The 22,003-nt window shown below is 30.1% G+C and overlaps 1 protein-coding gene across 1 annotated transcript in view; it reads right to left on the reverse strand.

Moving 5' to 3' along the window:
* LOC142321008 (beta-1,4-galactosyltransferase 4-like) overlaps positions 1-22,003 on the reverse strand; it is a 514,975-nt gene that overhangs the window by 464,608 nt on the left and 28,364 nt on the right. Inside the window, exon 2 of the mRNA XM_075359002.1 lies at positions 18,364-18,445. The gene's annotated coding sequence lies outside the window, so the exon portion shown is untranslated. The remainder of the gene's footprint in view (positions 1-18,363; positions 18,446-22,003) is intronic.

Genomic DNA, 22,003 nt, shown 5'->3' on the forward strand with positions numbered 1-22,003 from the left:
TCTATTATTTGTAGACTTCCTCCATCTGAAGCCCAAGTTCTTTACAAGAATGTGAGAAGATGACTTGCTACCTTGAAATTTATACTTGCAACTACTTTTCTATAAGCAAGGGAAGGTAAGACCCTTCTCTGTAATACGCATCTCATTTATCGTTCGTCGAATTACATCTTGACCAAATCTATCGACCATCGATTTATTTTTTACTTTTTTTCTATTAATGTTTGGGATTTGGAGTTTTTAATGGCCAATTGTTTGAGATTACTCAGAATCCTCCAAACAGAAGGTTCACTAATACCAGTTGCAGAGGGAGTTTTTTAATGGTAACTGGTACTGTCTCTTCTTCACTTAACTTAAAGAAGTTGAAAGTGTAGACTACCTCTCTTTTTGTCCACAACTTACTTTTTGACCGCCTAATCAGCTTTTAAACTGCGATAATTTTATATTAATCATCTGTTAATTATGCTTACAAATTACAAAACACAAGTTATGCGGCTATCAAGTAGTTACTGCTGTTTAAATTGTATTATAGTTGTAAACAATTGAATAAGAAAAGTAAAACGGGAAATTATGGGGAAATCTTTAATAAATAAATGTATTTGCATTGAAAGATCTACTATCATGCTACTTTGTACTTACTGTAATTTTTCGTTTTTTTATTTATTAATATTATTAATGGTAGTGTCTTGGCCTTTCATCCAGAGGTCCCAGATTAGAATCCCGATCAGGCATGGCATTTCCTACGCTACAAAATTCATTTATCATCTAACTGTAAGATTTATATTAACTGTAAGATGGTGTAAGCTTGTTGTTATTACATAAAAAAAAATTTTTTTACCATTGGGGTGGAAAAAGCTCTGCCAGCCGCCACCAGGCCCGCACTGATGGCAGTGCGGAGCTATCACCCGCTAAAATACATCGCCCTCTAGTCACGCAGGAACCGGAACTAATCCCTGTGGCATGTACTTAGCACCCGTGTGATCACCTGGGCTCTCTGCCATCCGATTCGAAACGACCCCGTGGCGTCCCCTGAGGGCAACTGACGGATGGCGACTCCGGAGAGCCCCCGCCGCCCATTCTCAGAGGCTGGCCCCACGATCATTTGTCTTCAGACGCCGTGCCTCGGTTCATCCGTTGATCCATATTCTGTCGAATTCTCTCCTCATGCGTCTTTTCACGTATCATGGTGGAGACCACTGTCAATACTTTATCCCACTTGTGTCCTTGCTGCTAAGCATTACTCTTATAATATTGCTCGGGCCCACTATTCCTTGCTCTACCAGTCCGACTCTCAAATTCTGCCATCTTTGGCAGGAGAACACCACGTGTTGCGAGGTGACCTGTTACCCGCAATCATGACATTGGTTGGTGATGTTCCTACCCTCCGTTGTAAGTAACCACGACAACACCCGTGGCCAGACAGGAAATGGGTAAACTCGAAGTTCGTGTCTCCATGGGTCCTCTTTGTCCAACTTCTGACATCCCTGAGGAGCTCGTATGTTTATCTACCCACATAATTATATTATTTGTTTTGATATTAACGGCTATTATATATATAAGCGTTGATTTTAGTAATTTATTTCAGTAACCGTTTAGTAGATATATTTTTATAGATGAATTTTTTTCTGTTACAAAAGGCGGAAAAAATCTAAATTACACGCATATACAAACACGAAACCAAATATATATTTTTGTATTTTTTTAAATTGATAATAATTAATAACTAATTCAATCTTTAATCATAAAAATTATAACTAATTTTTTTCTAAATTATTAAAAACTTAACTTTAAATGTTTTACGCAGGCGCAAGTTGGAATTAGTACATTAAAATAGTTTTATTACACCTTCATCTTTGGTATAAATAAATAAAACTTAAATTTTACCAGATAATAAACTCAAGAGCATATGTTTTATGTTTTTTTTTCTTTGCAAGCAATTAGAACAGAAATACTAATAAATGGCCTCGCGCATTATTTTTTCATATTTTTTTTTTATAAAAAAAAGAAAAGCTAATTCAAACTAAAATCACTGAAATAACTTGGCAACGGATATTTGCTAAAGATTATTACGTTATACTTTCTTTTAACGAACAATGAAGAAAATAAGAAAACAAGTAGAAAGGTTTAAAAAATATACATAAAATAATTTTATTTATATATATATATATATATATATATATATATATATATATATATATTTAAATCTATTTTAATTGTATACTGAAGTAACGAAAGTTTTTTAAATTTTTATAAAAGAAATGCGTAAAGTAAGTAATTTATTATTGTAAAGATTGCATCGACTGCTTAAAACCATTTCTTAAATTAATCACATCAACAAAAAGAATAATCTACAAAATTCATAACAATAAATTTAAAAAATGACAATATTATTTACAAAGAACGAGAAATAAGTTCAACAAACAACAAAAGAATTAAAACAAGTTAACTGGAAACAGAATGAGACTTGAAGAAACTTTCTGTTAGTTAAAATGAACTGAGATAAAACAAAACAAAATAAATAGTGACAAGGAAAAACGGCTTTTAAAAGAAATACGGGAAAATTATGTTAAATTTATTTTCAAGTTCTTCGGAAGGAAAATTAGTCGTAATTTACTGAATTATTTTTATTTGTAGTACCAATTAAAAAAGCAGGTACATTTTTTTTCTTTTTTATTAAAATCGTTAACTACTAGATCTTTCAATTTTTTTGAAAACTATAGAAAGATGTATAATTCTTTTATGCTCCGATATTAAATACATTTTAAGTATTTTTTACGTGTAAAATTGAGAAATTTATACATATATTTTATATATTTATTACAGGTGAAAAATTACAATGTTAAAATAAACAAGCCCACCGGATCTATTGGTTAACTCGTCGTCGGGAATCAATTGTTTAATAGCTGATTTTCGAAGTCGAAGATCTGAGGTTCTAATCCTATTAAAATTTAATTACTTTTTTACGGATTTGAATACTAGACAGTGATGGTACCGGTGTATTTCGGTGGTCGGGGTTCAATTAACCACACGTCTCAGGAATGGTCGGCCTAGTCTGAACAAGACTACACCTCATTTTCATGTCATACATATCATCCTCATCTCATTCGGCCGTGGAGGGATTGGTTATTGTATATTTTAACAGACTGCAATGTACTCATTAGGAATAAACGTGTAATTATATTAACAAATTTCTTTCTCCCGTAGAGTGTTTATAAAGCGTTATTTAATCAGAATTAAAGTACAATATAGGTGTCCCATACTTTCTTATAGATGTGATAGACGTTAAATATCAGAGACAAAAATGACTTTCTGTAAGAGAAATAATTAAACCCTGACGATACAGCCTTATGGTAAAGAAAATATTGATGTTGGGACTGAATAGCACCAGCATTTCAGTGGTCTTGCAGTGCTGATATGCAACCTAGTATTTTTATTAATAAAGAAGGTAAATGGGAAACTGCTTCGCTCCTCATTTTTCGAAGTAAGCAAGGCATGATATATTTATTATTCTTAAGAACGGGTACGTATTTTTTAGGAGTAAATTTTATATCAGATTACCTGCAAACCATTACGATTATGACACTTAACGTACAAACACGACAAAATCGAAAAAATACAATTATTTTAGCTGCATGAAAAACTGAGTTCTCGATGATCGGTAGAACATTCAGCAAATTTACGGAAGGTTTTAGAAACAATCATTTTTGTCAGCGGAATTGAACAAGGCTTTTAATTAAAGAAGTACTTCTGGCCAACTTTCTGTAGTATCGTCAGTTTTTCTGTACGAAACTGATTTTCAAGAGTTAACAATTGTATTAACACCTATTAAAATTGCTCCCTTTAAACTCAGCCCGCTGGGATGAAAAACCTTCCAAAATTTCAAAACTTTGCAATGATACAGTAGTTTACTAAAGTTTTTGTTCATTTATTTTACTGTTACATTATATACGGATACCAAGTTATTCCATTCTGTTTTAAAAATTAAGCGCTACGTCTGTTATTGAAAAAGGAAGAATAGAAAGTATATTGAAGTACAAACCTGTGACCTCCGATTTGTCAAAACTCTGGAATAAATAATTCATAAAAGGATAAGAGAGAAATTTTCTGTTCTTCCAGGTAATTAACTCTGTTTTAGAAGGAATTTGATTATTTCATTTGCACAAGAATTTCAACATTTCAACATGCATCAGAAAAAATTCTGCTCAATAGTTTTCTGATATTATTCTAGATTTCACCATAGTTTCGATTTTAGAGTCAATCTGTATACTGTACTAGAAAATAAAATCATATATCCGCGATGTACGAAATTATTCCATTAACAACAAAGCCACTCTTAGAAGAAAGGACTAAAGTGATTAATTTTTTTCAAATCTAATTAAACAGATAAAAATGTCCAGCCGAATGAAAGCCTTTAAAATTTAGGCATTCCTCAAGGAGATATCCTTGGAAAATAATTTTCAAGGAAGATAATCCTGTTAAAAAATAATTTTTTTCGAATAATCCAGAATTGGATAATCCTTCGTTATTAAGATATACCAAATACATCACAAATGACCTGAGCTGATGATGAGGCGTCATTATCGCTCACAATTTCATTCTTCGCTCAGATTTACTATTATTTCAGTGATTAAGTAAATGCTCTCGTAATGCAAATAAAACAAGTTTTTAATATTCAACAATACTGTCAGTATTATAAGTACGGAAATATTATTTAATTCTAATAAAATTAACTTCATAATAAACATTGTTGTGAAGTTCTGCGCAAGAAGACCAAATTTTCGTTATTATAGTTTGTATAATATTTTGTACAACTTTTGCACAAGAAATATACAAAACATAAATAAATTGAAAAAAGAGGTATATTTTATTTTTATTTAGTAATAAAATATATTCTCTGTTTATAAGAAAATTAAATTAAAACCGTTCTTGTTGAAATAATTAAATATAACGAGTAGACCTTACAATCGAGCATCAGGTTTAAAATTACTCATCTCTAAGACTCATATGCAAAAATATGAAATGTAAGCACTCTAAATATGAAATATGAAAAAATATAAATATGAAAAAATATAAATATGAAATACAAGCGAATCGTGTGTAAATGCGTATGAAAATACACCAATACAAAGTCAACATTACCTCAAATCGAAGTTATGTTGTCTATTGACATCCTTAAATTGGGCGTAACTGAAGAACAACTCAACCAGTCTTTATCAAAATTTCACATGCATAACTACAGATATACTACTACAGCATATCCAAATTTCAATGAAATTGATAAAGTAGTTTTAGAGATTTTCGAGCCACAAAATTTTATACATGAATGATATTTTCGTAATTCTCATACTCAAAACGTAAAGAAAATTCACTTTCACTTCCCAATTCTACCGTGCAACAGAAAAACTGAGGTTACCAAAAATTGACTACTATTCATCAAATTTTCACATACACAACTTCAGATATACTACTAAAAATATATAAAAATTATAAATATATATATATATATATATATATATATATAACTAACGAACCTGTACAGATTTAGCATATATAAATCTGGTAATTGTTAACCTGAACATCCTCAATCTTAATCTTTTTCAAATTGAAGTATGTTGAAAAATATGTTATATAATTTTAAAAAAATACAGGTTTCAAAATTCTGAATTATCCTAAATCTCAATGAAATGAGAAATTGGTTCAGTAGTTTCGGAAATTTTCGAGCCACAATTTTAAACATGAGCCCCCCCCTCTCTCTCTCTAAAGTTTTCATTTTAAGTGAGTGGTATTTTTGTACTCCCCAAATTTCAAAATATTTAAGAGAGCATTAAAAGATTTAAATGGCAGAAAGGCTCCTGGAATAGACGGAATACCTGTAGAATTACTGCGCAGTGCAGGTGAGGAAGCGATTGATAGATTATACAAACTGGTGTGTAATATTTATGAAAAAGGGGAATTTCCGTCAGACTTCAAAAAAAGTGTTATAGTTATGATACCAAAGAAAGCAGGGGCAGATAAATGTGAAGAATACAGAACAATTAGTTTAACTAGTCATGCATCAAAAATCTTAACTAGAATTTTATACAGAAGAATTGAGAGGAGAGTGGAAGAAGTGTTAGGAGAAGACCAATTTGGTTTCAGGAAAAGTATAGGGACAAGGGAAGCAATTTTAGGCCTCAGATTAATAGTAGAAGGAAGATTAAAGAAAAACAAACCAACATACTTGGCGTTTATAGACCTAGAAAAGGCTTTCGATAACGTAGATTGGAATAAAATGTTCAGCATTTTAAAAAAATTAGGGTTCAAATACAGAGATAGAAGAACAATTGCTAACATGTACAGGAACCAAACAGCAACAATAACAATTGAAGAACATAAGAAAGAAGCCCTAATAAGAAAGGGAGTCCGACAAGGATGTTCCCTATCTCCGTTACTTTTTAATCTTTACATGGAACTAGCAGTTAATGATGTTAAAGAACAATTTAGATTCGGAGTAACAGTACAAGGTGAAAAGATAAAGATGCTACGATTTGCTGATGATATAGTAATTCTAGCCGAGAGTAAAAAGGATTTAGAAGAAACAATGAACGGCATAGATGAAGTCCTACGCAAGAACTACCGCATGAAAATAAACAAGAACAAAACAAAAGTAATGAAATGTAGTAGAAATAACAATGATGGACCACTGAATGTGAAAATAGGAGGAGAAAAGATTATGGAGGTAGAAGAATTTTGTTATTTGGGAAGTAAAATTACTAAAGATGGACGAAGCAGGAGCGATATAAAATGCCGAATAGCACAAGCTAAACGAGCCTTCAGTAAGAAATATAATTTGTTTACATCAAAAATTAATTTAAATGTCAGGAAAAGATTTTTGAAAGTGTATGTTTGGAGTGTCGCTTTATATGGAAGTGAAACTTGGACAATCGGAGTATCTGAGAAGAAAAGATTAGAAGCTTTTGAAATGTGGTGCTATAGGAGAATGTTAAAAATCAGATGGGTGGATAAAGTGACAAATGAAGAGGTATTGCGGCAAATAGATGAAGAAAGAAGCATTTGGAAGAATATAGTTAAAAGAAGAGACAGACTTATAGGCCACATACTAAGGCATCCTGGAATAGTCGCTTTAATATTGGAAGGACAGGTAGAAGGGAAAAATTGTGTAGGCAGGCCACGTTTGGAGTATGTAAAACAAATTGTTGGGGATGTAGGATGTAGAGGGTATACTGAAATGAAACGACTAGCACTAGATAGGGAATCTTGGAGAGCTGCATCAAACCAGTCAAATGACTGAAGACAAAAAAAAAAAAAAAAAAAAATTTCAAAACAAAAAAAAATCAATTTCTCTCTCCAATCCTACTGTGCAAACGTAATACCTTCTAATTTAAGAATAACTTGTAAGACCTTACTGACTTTTCGAAGAAAAGTCGGAAAAATTAATAATTACAATGAAGAAAAAATAAATAGTTCAAGGTTTTTAAGAAATAATTCTACATTCACAAATTAAATTGGCTGATTTATTGATCATTTATGTGGGAATCTTCGGATCGGCCTTTTTGTTTTTCGTATACGAGATTACTTTTCGTATTATTAGATTACCTCTCTTTTACTAAATTAATTATGCGGTTATGTTGGCATGGGATATAGAACTGGATTTTGAGGTACTACAACCGACACGCTCGTCTTTTATATTATAAAAGAAAACTTTTCCTGTTTTATTAAAGCCTAACAATCCGATTTTATCTGAAACAATTCTCTAATTTATACCGTTTTTATATTTAAAATTACAATAATTTAAAAAAATAATATTCAAAAATTCATGATTACAATATTTACCTAAGTAGAAGTAAAGATAACTTCTACGTTAAAAAAAATAATTTATATATGATTGCGATCCCTTCATAAAGAGCTATTTTATTCTTAATAACCTTTTTTTCACGCAGCAACAACCAGAACTTATTTAAAATCGTATTCAACAAAAAATAATTTATCGATTTATTAATATTTGTTTGATTTGAATGAACTTTGATGGTATTGAATAGAAATTAAACAAACAAAATTTTGTAATTTAAATGTTGAGCATTTTTTTGCAATTAATACTATTTTATATTTTAAAATTACTCTTTGTTACTTGTGTTACTGCTACCTGTATGAGTGATTTAATTAAATTATTTTATGTAGAAGCAAATATAAATAATTCTTATATAATCTCTCACTAGCCTAGAAATGGTAATAGGGACTTCACAAATACTAAATTATGTTATAAATTTTTAAATATGATTTTTATTTTATCATTTTCATGGAATTTTTACTTTATTCATGAAAGTTTAACTTTTTTTAAACCTGTAAAATTATTATTACGGTTACATTTATTGTTATCGACTGTTTTTTTTTTTTTTGTTTTTTTTGACTTGATATGCTTGTTGTTTGACCTGACCTGAGTTACTCCTAAAAATTATATAACTATTCTGAAGAAAGTAACGCGCATCAGAAGTCAGTTAATTACGGAAAGGGATAATTAGCGTGCCTTCTTCATTGAACCGAACATAAAATTGTATACAAACATCCTAAATCCACCCAAATGCAAATAATTTTTAACCTTGAAAGTAAAATGTTTATTATATCCAACACAGAGACAGGTTATACAAAAGATATCATTATACTTGAAGATACAAGACCAGTGCTCTCCTGCTGAGCTAAAGAGGCAACTCTGACATGAAGAGAACAAATAGTCTGGTGTCTTTGAATTTCAGGTGGTTTACAAATAATAAGTCCGGGACTGAAAGTTTAAAACAACAAATTAAATTAACCTTTTTACTTGAGACGCAGTGTATTATAAATATTACTTCCGTTCAGTAGGGGAATTAGTTTTTTTTCCCCTTTCTTATTTGCCCCGCCCTCCCACCAGAGCCGAACACGCACTCAAACAGAAACTCAGCTCTGAGGCGTGCCATTGCCTCAAACCATTTGGGCAAAACCCTGGGCCCAGCTATGCCGTTCCCAAGGCCCCACCCAGGCAGCCGGGACTCTGTCTGTTCTTGCCATGCCTCAAATAAGAAGACCCACGAGAGGCTAACCTCACCGGGACTCCGGTCGTTACGTTGCCTCGCCTCAAATGGGGAACCCCCGAAGGGATCCCCCACCGGGACTACGATCTTAATTTTTCCCCCGGTGGCTCCGGAAGAAGTCCACGCCCGATCATCGAAAGTGAGGCGCCGGAGCATCCCATACCTCCCGGATGGAGCTGCCCCAGACCGGAACCGCGTGGTATCCAGATGCAGCAGTAGCCGATCCTCATGACGCATGGGTAATTTTGCAACCCCGACCTCCGGGGCGTGTCCGGGCCGTTATAGGAAGAACATCTGGCCTCCCGGCGACAGTCCTTCCTGACGTGGCTAGCCTCCCTGCAATTAAAACAGTGGATGGTACGGTCCGGGACACTACACGCTTTTGACCTGTACCCAGTAGAGGAATTATTTATTAAACCAATACATCATGTCACTGTAATAATAAACATACATTCGTCGGATCACCAGAACTCACTTATTCTTACAGAGAGTTGTTGAGTTGTTATACATACAGACGGTTGTTGAGATCCAATTAGCTCCTCACACACGCAGGTTGCATATTGACGAAAGCTTTGCTTACCAAAATTACAGATTAGACGGAAATAAAAACGTGTTTTAGGAAATTCAACTTCAGACACAGAAACCGAATATAATTTAATCGGATTCTAAATGTATGAATTGTATTAATAAAAAAAAATATTACACAAGATCAATTTAACTGAAATTAAAAAAGTATATTCAAATTTATTCTTAAACTTCTGAAAAAAAAAAATAATAATACCCATGAATTTCATACTACCTGTTGATACTTAATAAAATCGTAACAAGAGAAGTAAAAACACATTGCTCTAATTAAAATTCAGAATGAGCAGTGATGCTCCGCTTTTTTATTTCGCTGATATTTGTACTTAATATTGTAATAGTAATTACATTACAGTAGTAAACATAAAATTAAGCATTACGGAATCTTTTTATTTATGTTAATTGTAAAACTTTTATGTAAATAATAAATATATAAATTTATGTCGGATCTTCTATTGAAAGAAGAACATTTATTAATTTTCGTGAAAATTAAGAAAAATTATAATAAAGAAAAAGATTTTAATTATAAGAAAAGATTAATCTTTATTAGATTTTAATAAGTCAGGAAGGGCGAGCGAAACAACCCTCCCCCGGCTAATTATTAAAAACCAAAGAAAATGAAGTAAAATCAGGAACCGTATTCCTGAGCCTAATACAGATTAAACTTTAAAACTACTTCAGACACACATGTAGATTACTCTAAATATCTCCACTTAATTCATAATTACATACACAATTAATTTTTTATCGAAGTATTTTTTTTATATTTAATTAGTTATGGCTTAATTTACTGGAGGATATTTATTCAAAACAGGAAGAATTTTTTTAGTTCAATAAAGAACGATAAGAAAAGTAACCGGTATCACGATGACGGATTATGTTTTCCTATTATCTATATTTAAAGTTTTAATGCTGTCTGCAATTCGTGTATTTAAACTTATCAATAATTTAATATATATAAATATTGAAAAATTAAATTGTTTAATTGTGCCAATCGACCACCAATATTACAAAAAAAATAATAAAAAATAAAAATATTTTAATTTACCCAAGATATAATAAAATTAGTTTAGATACGGTTATTTCATTTTAGTTCTCATTTTATGAGAATAGATATATTTAATAATTTCATATAGAATATACGAAATGTCGAATTGAAAATATTTGATATAAAAGAAACTCACTATTATGCAAGAGGTTTGTTCATATTTGTTAACAGTATTTTATAAATTATAATGCAAAATTTATTTTTTGGTTCTGAACAAACCCAATATAAAATCTGTATTTCTTAAATAACTAAAATAAATGATTTGAAAAATAGATCGTGAATACCGGCGTTCTATGGTGGTTGGGTTTCAATTTATCACACGTCTCAGGAGTAGTCGACCTGAGTTTGTTCAAGATTACAAATTTACCGGTACAGTTACATTACACTGATAAGTCACTAATGACTTTAATTGTTGATGCGACTATAAATAAAAGTATTAAAAAATAAGTGATATATAAAGATAAGATCTTTATTCCGTACTTACGTATTAGCCCGTCGACACATAAATTGCAAACTTTTGGGTTATTGTTAATATCACCCGATACAACCGTTATATTACCATTTATATTAATTTATTTTATAAATATAATTTGACCAAACTTAACCTACGCTCACTTCGCTCACTAACCTTGACTAATTAACACAGTAATGTTTTGAATATTTAAATAATAAATTCAGTAATTATTGCAATTATTTATTATTTAAATAATCAAAACATTACTGTTAATTAGTCGAGGTTAGCGAGCGAAGCGAGCGTATGTTATGTTTAGTTAGATTATGTTGAATCCGTGTACTGAGAATCGTACGTATATCAGTATAACCTACCCTTGCTAACCTCGTCTAATTAATGTTAAATATACTAATTATATATGTTATCCTCCAACATTGGAGGCAATTATACATATTAACCGGTTGGTTATGCACAGTCATCGGATTAATCAAATTTACCGCAACTCATATATTTTTTGTGTTTGTTTTATCAAACCATTTTACTTGATTTACTTATGTTTACTATAAACATCAATTTTTGGATGAAATTGTATATACGTAAAAAAACAAATTTGTCAACATATGATATTTTATCCCACTCGATTAAAAATCGAATGTTTTTGTTTCAATTCAAAACGATTTAATCCATTTTTTATAGGCTCGATAACCCGAAGTAGAAGTAAAAGATCATTACATAACTATCTTCGGAAAATATTAATTTTCGTTTTTTTGTGTCTGAAATTGCCTTAATATAAATGAGTTAGGCGCACGGAAAAGATATCCAGATTGATAGAGGTCGATTGGATGTCAAATACTAGAACCTATATACTGATAATGACCACGCGATTGCAGTAAATCAAACGAAAAATTTTAATAGAGGTTAATAGAGGAATAAAGAAAGAATATCCCGGTTAATAGAGGTTGATTGGATGTCAGGTACTAGAAGATATATACCGGTAATGACCACGCGGTTACAGTAAAGTACATGAATAATTTTTTAAAGAAATACATTAAAATTAAATTAAATAATAATTCATTAACAAATTAATATTATGATGAAATTAACAAATACAAGCAAAATGATTAAATAAATATACTTACGTAAGATCATATGTATATTTAAACGATTACTATGAACTCCTTAATAAATTTTAGCCGAATGATATTAAAATACACGTAAAGTACATAAGAACATACGACGACGCTGGCCCGCAGAGATCTATTGTATGTTGTTTACTCGTTTGCAAGGTAGATGCGTGGTCAATATGCGCAGAAATATGCGTACTCAGCGAGCTCGGTTTCCGAACATAGTCATTTATTTGTTGAGCACTCACTGCGCGAACAGTTCTTAATTATTTTCAAACACTACGAAAAACTTCTTCAAATTACATACCATACATCTCGCCAGATGGGTAGTTTATTTAGTTTTTAACTTTTTTTATTAAGTTCTGTCCGTCTACAATCGTGTAATACTAATGCATTTAAATAAAATTATATTAATGTACCTAAATATCAACAAACATGTAAAACAGTCTTCAATAATAAATATATTAGTAAAATATTTTAAAAACTGTTATTCCTAAATAAAGTCTTAGAATTCTTTTTTTAACGACTTTTCAAAGAAAAGTAAAGGAAAAAGGATTTATACAAATAAATAAATAAATATGTATGTATGAATATATATATATATATATATATATATATATATATAGACCTAAATATAAAATTTGTGGCTCGAAAATCTTCAAAATTACAAGATCAATTTCAGTGAAATTTAAATATGCTGTAGTAGTGAATTTGAAGTTGTACATGAGAAAATTTGACGAAGATTGGTTGAATCGTTTTTGAGTCACGCTCAATTGTACCAAAAAATTAAAAACTTTTCTGACTTAAAAATCTACAAAACTTCTAAATCAATTCATTGAAATTTAGATATGCTGTACTAGTGTACTTCAAAGTTGTGCATATAAAAATTTAATGAATATTGATTAAGTCGTTCTTCAGTTACGCTCAACCTAAGGTCGACAACAGACAACATTAAGAAAAACGAAAATTCCAGAAAATTAATAGGAAAGTTTAGGATAAAAGTTTATACAGACACCAACATCCCAAAAATCTTAAATAATTGATATATCATATTTAATAGTAGTGTTTTTTCCTCTTAGTTTTATTGTTTTTACCATTATGCAGGTTTCTCGTCTTTGCGTTTCTCGCAATCGGATTTTTTCATACTGGCACATTTTATTTTTGGAGGCCTACCTATATTTTTAACAAAAATAAAATTAAAAATTTGAAATGAAATAAACATTTCAAAATTTTCATGTATTATTACTGACTTAAAAAAATACATGTATACAGAGTGTTTCTAAAATTGTGGCTGGCTATAATTTTTGGATTTTACTTGTAAAACTAACAAAAAACATCCTTAAGAAAAATGGCGATTTCTCCTTCGTTCTCCTTCTGTCCGCGCCATTTTGTTATTTTTATATAAAAATGTATATTCAAGTTCGGATAGACAAATCACATTTATATTTTGTAAGGGTCTTGGTAATAAAATTTTAAAATTAGCAAAAAATCAGGACTTAAATACCTTCTCAAATTACAAAATGGCGGCCATGTTTATTTTTCAATCCGTTATATAAAAGGCTTAATATTTTAGTAAATAACATAAATTTTGATAAAACTAATATTTATATCTCTATAAATATTAGTTAAATATAAATTTAATTATATATATTTGTTTAATATTTATGGAGATATAAATATTAGTTTTATCAAAATTTATGTTATTTACTAAAATATTAATCCTTTTATTTTAAACAAAATGGCATTTATTTTTGAAAATCGGTTGATAAATAGCCCAGTTATGGCAGAAAATTGAAGTTGTAATTACGTGTCTATTTTCATGACCTTCACTTTACGTTCAATTCGACGAAGTATTAATTGTTTTTATTTATTTCCAATTCTAGTACTGTAAATTAGTATCAAATTAAGTAATAATTTTCTCACAATAAGATTTAATATTAAATAATAATAAAACAATTGATATTAATTTTACACAGCGACTATTACTGTTAATCATGTTAACAATGTAAAAATGAAGCTTCCTTCAACAGGAATGGTGTTCAAAACTATTACAACCATCTTATCTGGAGCGACAAGAATCCTTGTGGTACCTTCTGAAGTAGCTATCAACAAAGATTTTCCCTGGACATATGGGAAATATTTTTTAAGGATTATCTTTTGGGTCCTGTCATTCTACCAAATCGTTTAAATGGAGAAAATTATCTTGCTCATTTAACCGAAAATCCTCCACATTTTTTGGAAGACTTACCTCTACAATTAAGAGGAAATATGTGGTTTCACCACGATGGAGTTCCACCACATTTCGGTCAGTTGGTATCAGATTTCCTGCATGAAACTTTCCATGAAAAATGGATAGGCCGCGGAGGGGCCAGTACCCTGGCCTGCCCGATCACCTGACTTAAGCCCTCTTGACTACCTCTCGAGCCATTTGAAACATTTTATTGTTTATTCAACTCAATACTGAAGATCTTCAATAAAGGATCCAAAATGAATTTCAAGAAATTAGGAATACTCCCGGAATTTTTGAACGGTTAAGACAATCTCTCAAAAAGACTGGAGACTTGTGTAATTTCTAATGGTGGATACTTTGAACATCTTTGATAACATTTAACAATTTTTAATTGTTTAATTATACCTAATGTTCTACAATAATTAAAGTAAGATTATCACAGGTAGTCGTTATATTTTTTTAATTATTAGGTCTACTATTGGGAAAAAATTACTACTTAATTTGGTACGAATTTACAATACCAGAATTAACAATAAATAAAAACAATTAATATTTAACTGAACTGAACGTAAAGTGGAGGACCTGAAAACAGACACGTAATTACAGCATCAATTTTCTGCCATAACTCAACTATTTGTTATCCGATTTTAAAAACATAAATGTCATTTTGTTCTAAATAAAAACCTTAATATTTTAGTATAACATAAATTTTGATAAAACTAATATTTACGGATATATAACGCACAGAAAAATAAATATGGCCGCCATTTTTTAACTTTCGAAGGTATTTAATTCCTGATTTTTTGCTAATTTTAAAACTTTATTTCTAAGACGCTTAAAAAATATTAATGTCATTTCTCTACCCGAATTTGAGCTATAAATTTTTATATAAAAATAACAAAATGGCGTGGACAGGAGGAGAACGAAGAAGAAATCGCTATTTTTCCTAAGGATATATTTTGTTTAGTTTTACAAGTAGAATCCGAAAAGGTATTGCCAGCCCACCATTTTAGAAACACTCTGTATAACAACTTAAAGTGTAAAAAAATACTACACTTTACTTTCCCGTCTAGCGCTAAAGCTGCAGAAGGGAAAGTATTGTAATAGCTCCAATTTGGGCATATGCTGTTTTCACCGCATCTTTACGTTTTGTCATCTAAGGAACCCTAAAAAACCAAATGGAAATTTTCCGGATGTTCGTATGTACGTACGTGTGTGTTTGGTATTAAATGTCGCACCCTAAATCACCTTATATCTTCAAAACTACTCCACCGATTTTGACCAAACTTGGACAGATTACTTTTATATATGGGACATTGATCTCATTAAATTTTCAACTTAAATAGTAGAGGAGGTGAAGCTGTAGAGCAAGGTCACCCTCGGAACCTTGAGATTTCGCCTAATAAGGTCTTATTTTTCTTAGGTACATTTGTTAACAATTAAAAAATATTAATATATCCAAAAAATGTTTTTGCAAAATCGCTCTCCCAGCCCAAAAAATGCTCTAAATAAAATAGTGGCTAAGTTGGTATAATGTCATTAGTACCTCCTCTAACCACAAGGAGCGCTAGTGTAGCACTGACGTACAACTGCGCAGTCGTCTTTTATGTTGTAATCTCACGGCTGAGCGGTAGAATTAAATGAATAATATTTAAAATGTTAAAAAGTATTTAAAGTGGCCGCTAGTACCGCCGCATTCACGCGAATGAAAGATGTTATGCCCACGCGCTTTAGTTAGAATCATTGAACTTAATAAACAATAATGTGATGTGAGCACCATACGACTTCCTTTTACGCCTATTAAATTACATATACACATTTTTTTAAATAAAAAGTATATAAAATTTGATTTCATTATATCTTCTATATTTTTTCATATAATTTTTTATTATTATTATTGAATTATTATTTATCGTACATTTTTTTTTTACAATCAGAGGTTAACAATTATTAATAAATCAATACATTTAAATTAAAAAAAGTTAAAAAAAAAAGAGATGTCTGATTCGAACCGATGTACCTTCCCCTTCTAATGTCCAAATATTTCATTAATTAAAATCCCATTTGGCTATAACTCTGGAACCAATGAAAATAAGTACCATTTATGATATATCGTTGAAAAGCTCTCAAAGCTTAATACTGCAGGTTAGTAAAAATCCAAAATCCAACTTTATTGGATTTTGGGCTTTTTCGGAGACTTTTGGCTCAGTCGACTGTAATCAAAAATAACGGTGCACAGTTACATGTTACAATAGTCCTGAACCCAAACTTTTAACATTCTATGGCAAATCGTTTTTGGGTTATACGAGATACATACGTACGTACAGACTTCACGCCGAAGCTAGTCAAAATGGATTCAGGGATGATTAAAATGGATATTGCTTGAAATCTGGAAACCGAAATTTTTCGTGATCACTGTACTTCTTTACTTCGTACAAGGAAGTAAAAAGTATTATATTTAAATAAAATAATAAATATTTTTAATTAAGTTGTGTGTGTAAGCCGTGCATCATAAAAAAGCAACGTGGCGGAAAAGTCCTACAAGTGTGTTGTCAGGTTTTTTCAATTTTTCTTACAATTTTTACTTCTTGAAGGTGAAGTCTAAACTACGTATAATTAAGATTTTTGTTGTTGTCTTTAATTTGACAGTGACTTCAAAAAGTGGAAATTGAAGGAAAAATTATTATTCTTATTTACCTTTTGACAGTTTTTTAAGCTTTTTTCTAATCTGATTTTATAAGGAATTATAGTTATTTTCAATCACATTTATTTTCTACAATATGAAAAAGACTTTCATCCCGGTTTCTTGTATACTTAATGGTTTTACATCCTCTAAAAACATTAACATTTGTTACAATTTCTAAATTGTAACAATTATAAAATAAATTGTAATTTTTGTTACAATTACTAATTTGTTACTAAATTGTTACAATTTCTGTACGTATTCATGCACTTATACTTGTAAGTGCATTTCTTAGTCTTATATAAAGACTAAGAAATAATGTTACATTATTAATCCATAATAATTAATTAACAGGTAAAATTATATTATTTATATTTGTCTTTACATTTATGGAATGACTTAGTTTGTAATCATTGTAGTTAGCATAATAGTTTCAAAATTATGGAGATTGAATTTTTTTTATAATCGGACGAGGAAGTGGGAAAATATGAAGAGGGTACTATAAAGATATTGTATTTTTTTAATGTTAATAGTGTGTACATTTTAGCTTAATACTGGATATATTTACAATCAAAAAAGGTTTTTCCCTTTTTTTACAGATAAATGATGAAAAATACAACCACCCGAATATGTTTTTTCTACATTTTATTAACATTTTTTACTTTTCCAAATAATTAAACTGATATTTTTTTTAAATATCTTTCCTTAAATGTAAATTAACAATCCTTATCAGAAAGAATTAATGAAAGTAATTTATTCCCACTCCTAAAAATAGTAGTACTATACTAAATTATTCTATCTTTTTCTAGGTTCAGCATATTACTTCGTACATTAAAACTTTTTTTTCTATTAAGGTCCCAATAGTTTTCAAGAGGAATAAAGAATAAATATTTCTTTCTTTAAAAAAAAAGCCCAAAATTTTGTAATTTAAGATATATTTAACTATATATTATGCCCTGAACAGCATTTCCAATATACTATAAAATATCTTAGTTAAGGTGTGAATTTTTATAACTTTTTTAATTTATTTTTTTTTTTACTTTGAATTCCTTAAAAACTCATTAAATTTAACGGAAATTTTTAATTTTTCATTAATTTTAAAACATTAAGCAAAGAAAATATATATGAATTAATATTATTTTTAATTTACTTAAAAATCTTAAATTAAATAGAGATTACCAACCTTCATGGTGGACTGGTTGTGTCTCAACATTTCATCTGGAAGGACTTGGATTTGAATTCCGGTTAGGCTTGGCATTTTTCATCTAAAAAATGTATTATGCATTAATAAAAGAGAATTATTATTCTCATTTTTGCTTTGATTGAAGAAAGCCATCTTATTCCTAAATTTTGAATGATGTGAATTTACAGAATTATTATGTTTTATTTAAAGTAAATTAATTAATCATGTATTAATCAACTTCTTTCATAATGGAATTCTCGGTAATAATATTATTAAATGGTACCTGTTATAAATACATTTGAAATTTAATCATACAATCGAATAAAACATTAGGTGTCTACTATATCTATCCGTTTAATATGTTGTGTTTGTTAAATTTATTGTGCTTGGAGTTAGTGTTTTTATGTTCCAAGTGGAAAATTTGGAAGTAGCTTTTAATATCTTCTTTATATTAGATAATTTGTAAAAAATTATTCTATTTTGAATACTGTTTGAATCTTGTATTGAGTCAATGCACATCAAGTCTGTTCTAAACGATTAATTTAAAAATTAATTTTTTAAATTTACTTAACTAACAATCATTTTTTAATACTTTCATTTACCAATCGCATAAAGTCATTAGCGACTTATCAGTGTAATGTAACTGTACTGGTAAATGTATAGTCTTGAACAAACTCAGGCCGATCATTCCCGAGACGTGTGGGTAATTGAAACCCAACCATCAAAGAACACCGGTATCCACGATCTAAGATCTAGTATTCAAATCCAAATAAAAATAACTACCTTTATTACGATTTGAACCTGAGAACTTTGACTTAGAAATTAGCTGATTTACGACGATGAGTAAGTTAATTTTAATTATGGTTAACTAATGATTAATTTAAAAATTTACTTCCATAAATTTTTGTATCCTGCGTTGCTCTTTTTATCTATTTCGTCGAATAATCTTATGTATTTCATTGAAAAATGCATTTCAACAATTATTTTAAAATTCAGTTATTTATTGTTCAACAAATATGTAAATGGAGAAGTTGTTATTATCAATTATGAATCTTCGAGAATTTATTTTATGGATCTTGTATAAATAAATTAATCGTGTTACTGAATACAACTTCCAAATTAAATAAAGATTTTACAGAAAAAAATTAAATAAAAATATTGATTTTTTTCTATACACTCACTTTTACAGCATTTTGTTGAATAATGAACTCAGTTTTTAAAACTAGATCAGATTAATACATAAAAGGATAAACAAATGAAATAATCCTTTTAAAGAACATACATATGGCATAGACGTCTGATAAAAAAATTATATATATTTCTTTAATTAATTCTATAATATTAAATACTGAATATTTAAATGTGTTTGTGTGTGTGTGTGTGTGTGTGTGTATGTATGTGTGTGTGTGTGTGTGTGTGTGTGTGCGCGCGCGCGTGTGTGTGTGTGTGTGTGTGTGTGTGTGTGTGTGTGTGTGTGTGTGTGTGTGTACGAGCGCGCGCGCGCGTAAAATAATATGTCTGTAAATATTAATGGTTTTAAATATGGCAAAAGTGCAATGCGAGTATATAAGTATATGGCAAGTATATGATCCCTTAATACAATGCGTAGAAACAGTAAATAAATTGCTTTTTGTTGACAAGTCCCATAACCGTAATTATGGTTAAATAGTGTCCCAGATTGATCAAAATTTATTACTGGCATGATAATGTTGCAAACGGATAGACAAAATCCATCAAAAACATTTATACATTAGACTAACCGGTCAGGGATCGCTTCAGTCACCAAATCGTCAAGCCAGCGTTCGTTATCCTCATGGTTGTGTGAATACTAAATATTTTACAGATATTTTTAAAGAAAAAGAATTAGTCATTTTACATCATTATATTTTGTTGCCATGATGGCAGAAATATACCGTCGTGAAATAATGGATTAATTTTTGTTTTTCTAATGTTTAATTTTTTTTTAATCTTAGCCCACCAAGGGAGATAGGGCCTCGATCTATAGCTTATAACCTTTCCCGGGATAACACGAATGTATCCTGAAAATTTGAATGCAGTCGGTTGGTTGGTTCTCGCCTGATGCTGTTGCAAATAAACAGATCCACAAACTTTCGCATTTATATATAAGACATACGCGCGCGCGCGTACCACACACAAATGCACACAACATTCTATAAATGTTAAAGTGCACAAAAAATATAACAAAATAATTTAATCGAGATTTGATTTTATTTTGTTACGTTTTATTATACAGAAATATTTTTTTTAACATATTCCCACGTTAGCCTTAGTTTACGCCCAACTCTTACCATAAATATTTACCTAATTTTATTTTTCTGCATGGTTTTACTCCTTTTTTTTTATAAAGACAGTACTTTTCTGCCTTTTAATTTTTTGCGAACATCTCTTATTCATATGGAAGTAGGTTTTTTGTAGGTATTCTTAAATTTTAAATAAAATTAGCATCCCCATCGCGGCTTCGCCCCCGCTGTATGATTACATATAATTAATTGTGTGTCAACCAATATTTTGGACAAATATGAGCCAAATCGGACCATAAATACAACTATTCGAAATATCTCCACCCTAGTGCCACCTAGCGGGTCCAAACTATTCAGATACCTTCGCGGGCGTGCGTATATCTCACCAAAGTTTCATCACAATCGTATGAATGGTATAGGAACGCATACGGAACAAACAAACATTAATTTTTAAATATATAATCGTAGAAGATAATATAAAATATACAACTGCTTAAAAAAATGAATTTCATAATACTGGGTATTTGTTTTAAAACGCAACCCAATCAAAATATTTTTTAGAAACATTATAATAATTTCGGATAAAGAAGTTGGCAGCACTACCTATTGTTTTATAATCAGCTAATACAACTTTACATTTATTTTTTGTAAATAATTAGTTATTTATGGTTATGTGAGGTTTTTTTTAAAAAGTGGTTTTGAACACGGAAGAAGGGATTTTTAAAATTTTTTAACAACCAAATTTTTTACTTTCGATTTCAATTGAAAAGCAAGATGCTTTTCAATTGCAGTTCCCGGGTAAGAATGTACTGAATAGATCTTCAATTCATCGTTTGATAAAGAAATATAGAGGGGCTGGTTCTATTTTCAATCGGAGACAAAGCAGGAAACGTTCAGCACTTAACGACGAAACATTGATAGATAGATGTTAGGGTAAGCTTTTTAAATTCACCTACACCTAACAAATCATTATGAAAACTTGCGAAATAAAAAGAAATATCTCTGTTCAGTGCCTTTAAAGCTATCCGGCTACTTAGCTTAGAGCTATACCGAATATCATGTGGAATTACACCCAGTCTATTATGCTGCTAGGCTCCACTACTATCAACGGTTTAATCAGTTTGTTCATAGTGTTGGATAATATATTTTTTACAGATGAGGTTTAGTTTTATTTGAGTGGTTAAGTTAATAATTGGAAAGATCGCTACTAGAACTCCAACAATTCTTAAACATTCGTTCACGACCCCTATACCCACAGAAAATAGCAGTGTGGTGTGCAATTTTCAGGCGAAAAATAATTGGCCCCGTATTCTTTAGACATTTTGCAACAGACTTGATAGTTTTCAAAATAATTGAGATCAAAGGTCCAATAAAATAAA

Source organism: Lycorma delicatula, chromosome 3 (genome assembly GCF_047948215.1).
Source record: "Lycorma delicatula isolate Av1 chromosome 3, ASM4794821v1, whole genome shotgun sequence".
Taxonomy (NCBI): domain Eukaryota; kingdom Metazoa; phylum Arthropoda; class Insecta; order Hemiptera; family Fulgoridae; genus Lycorma; species Lycorma delicatula.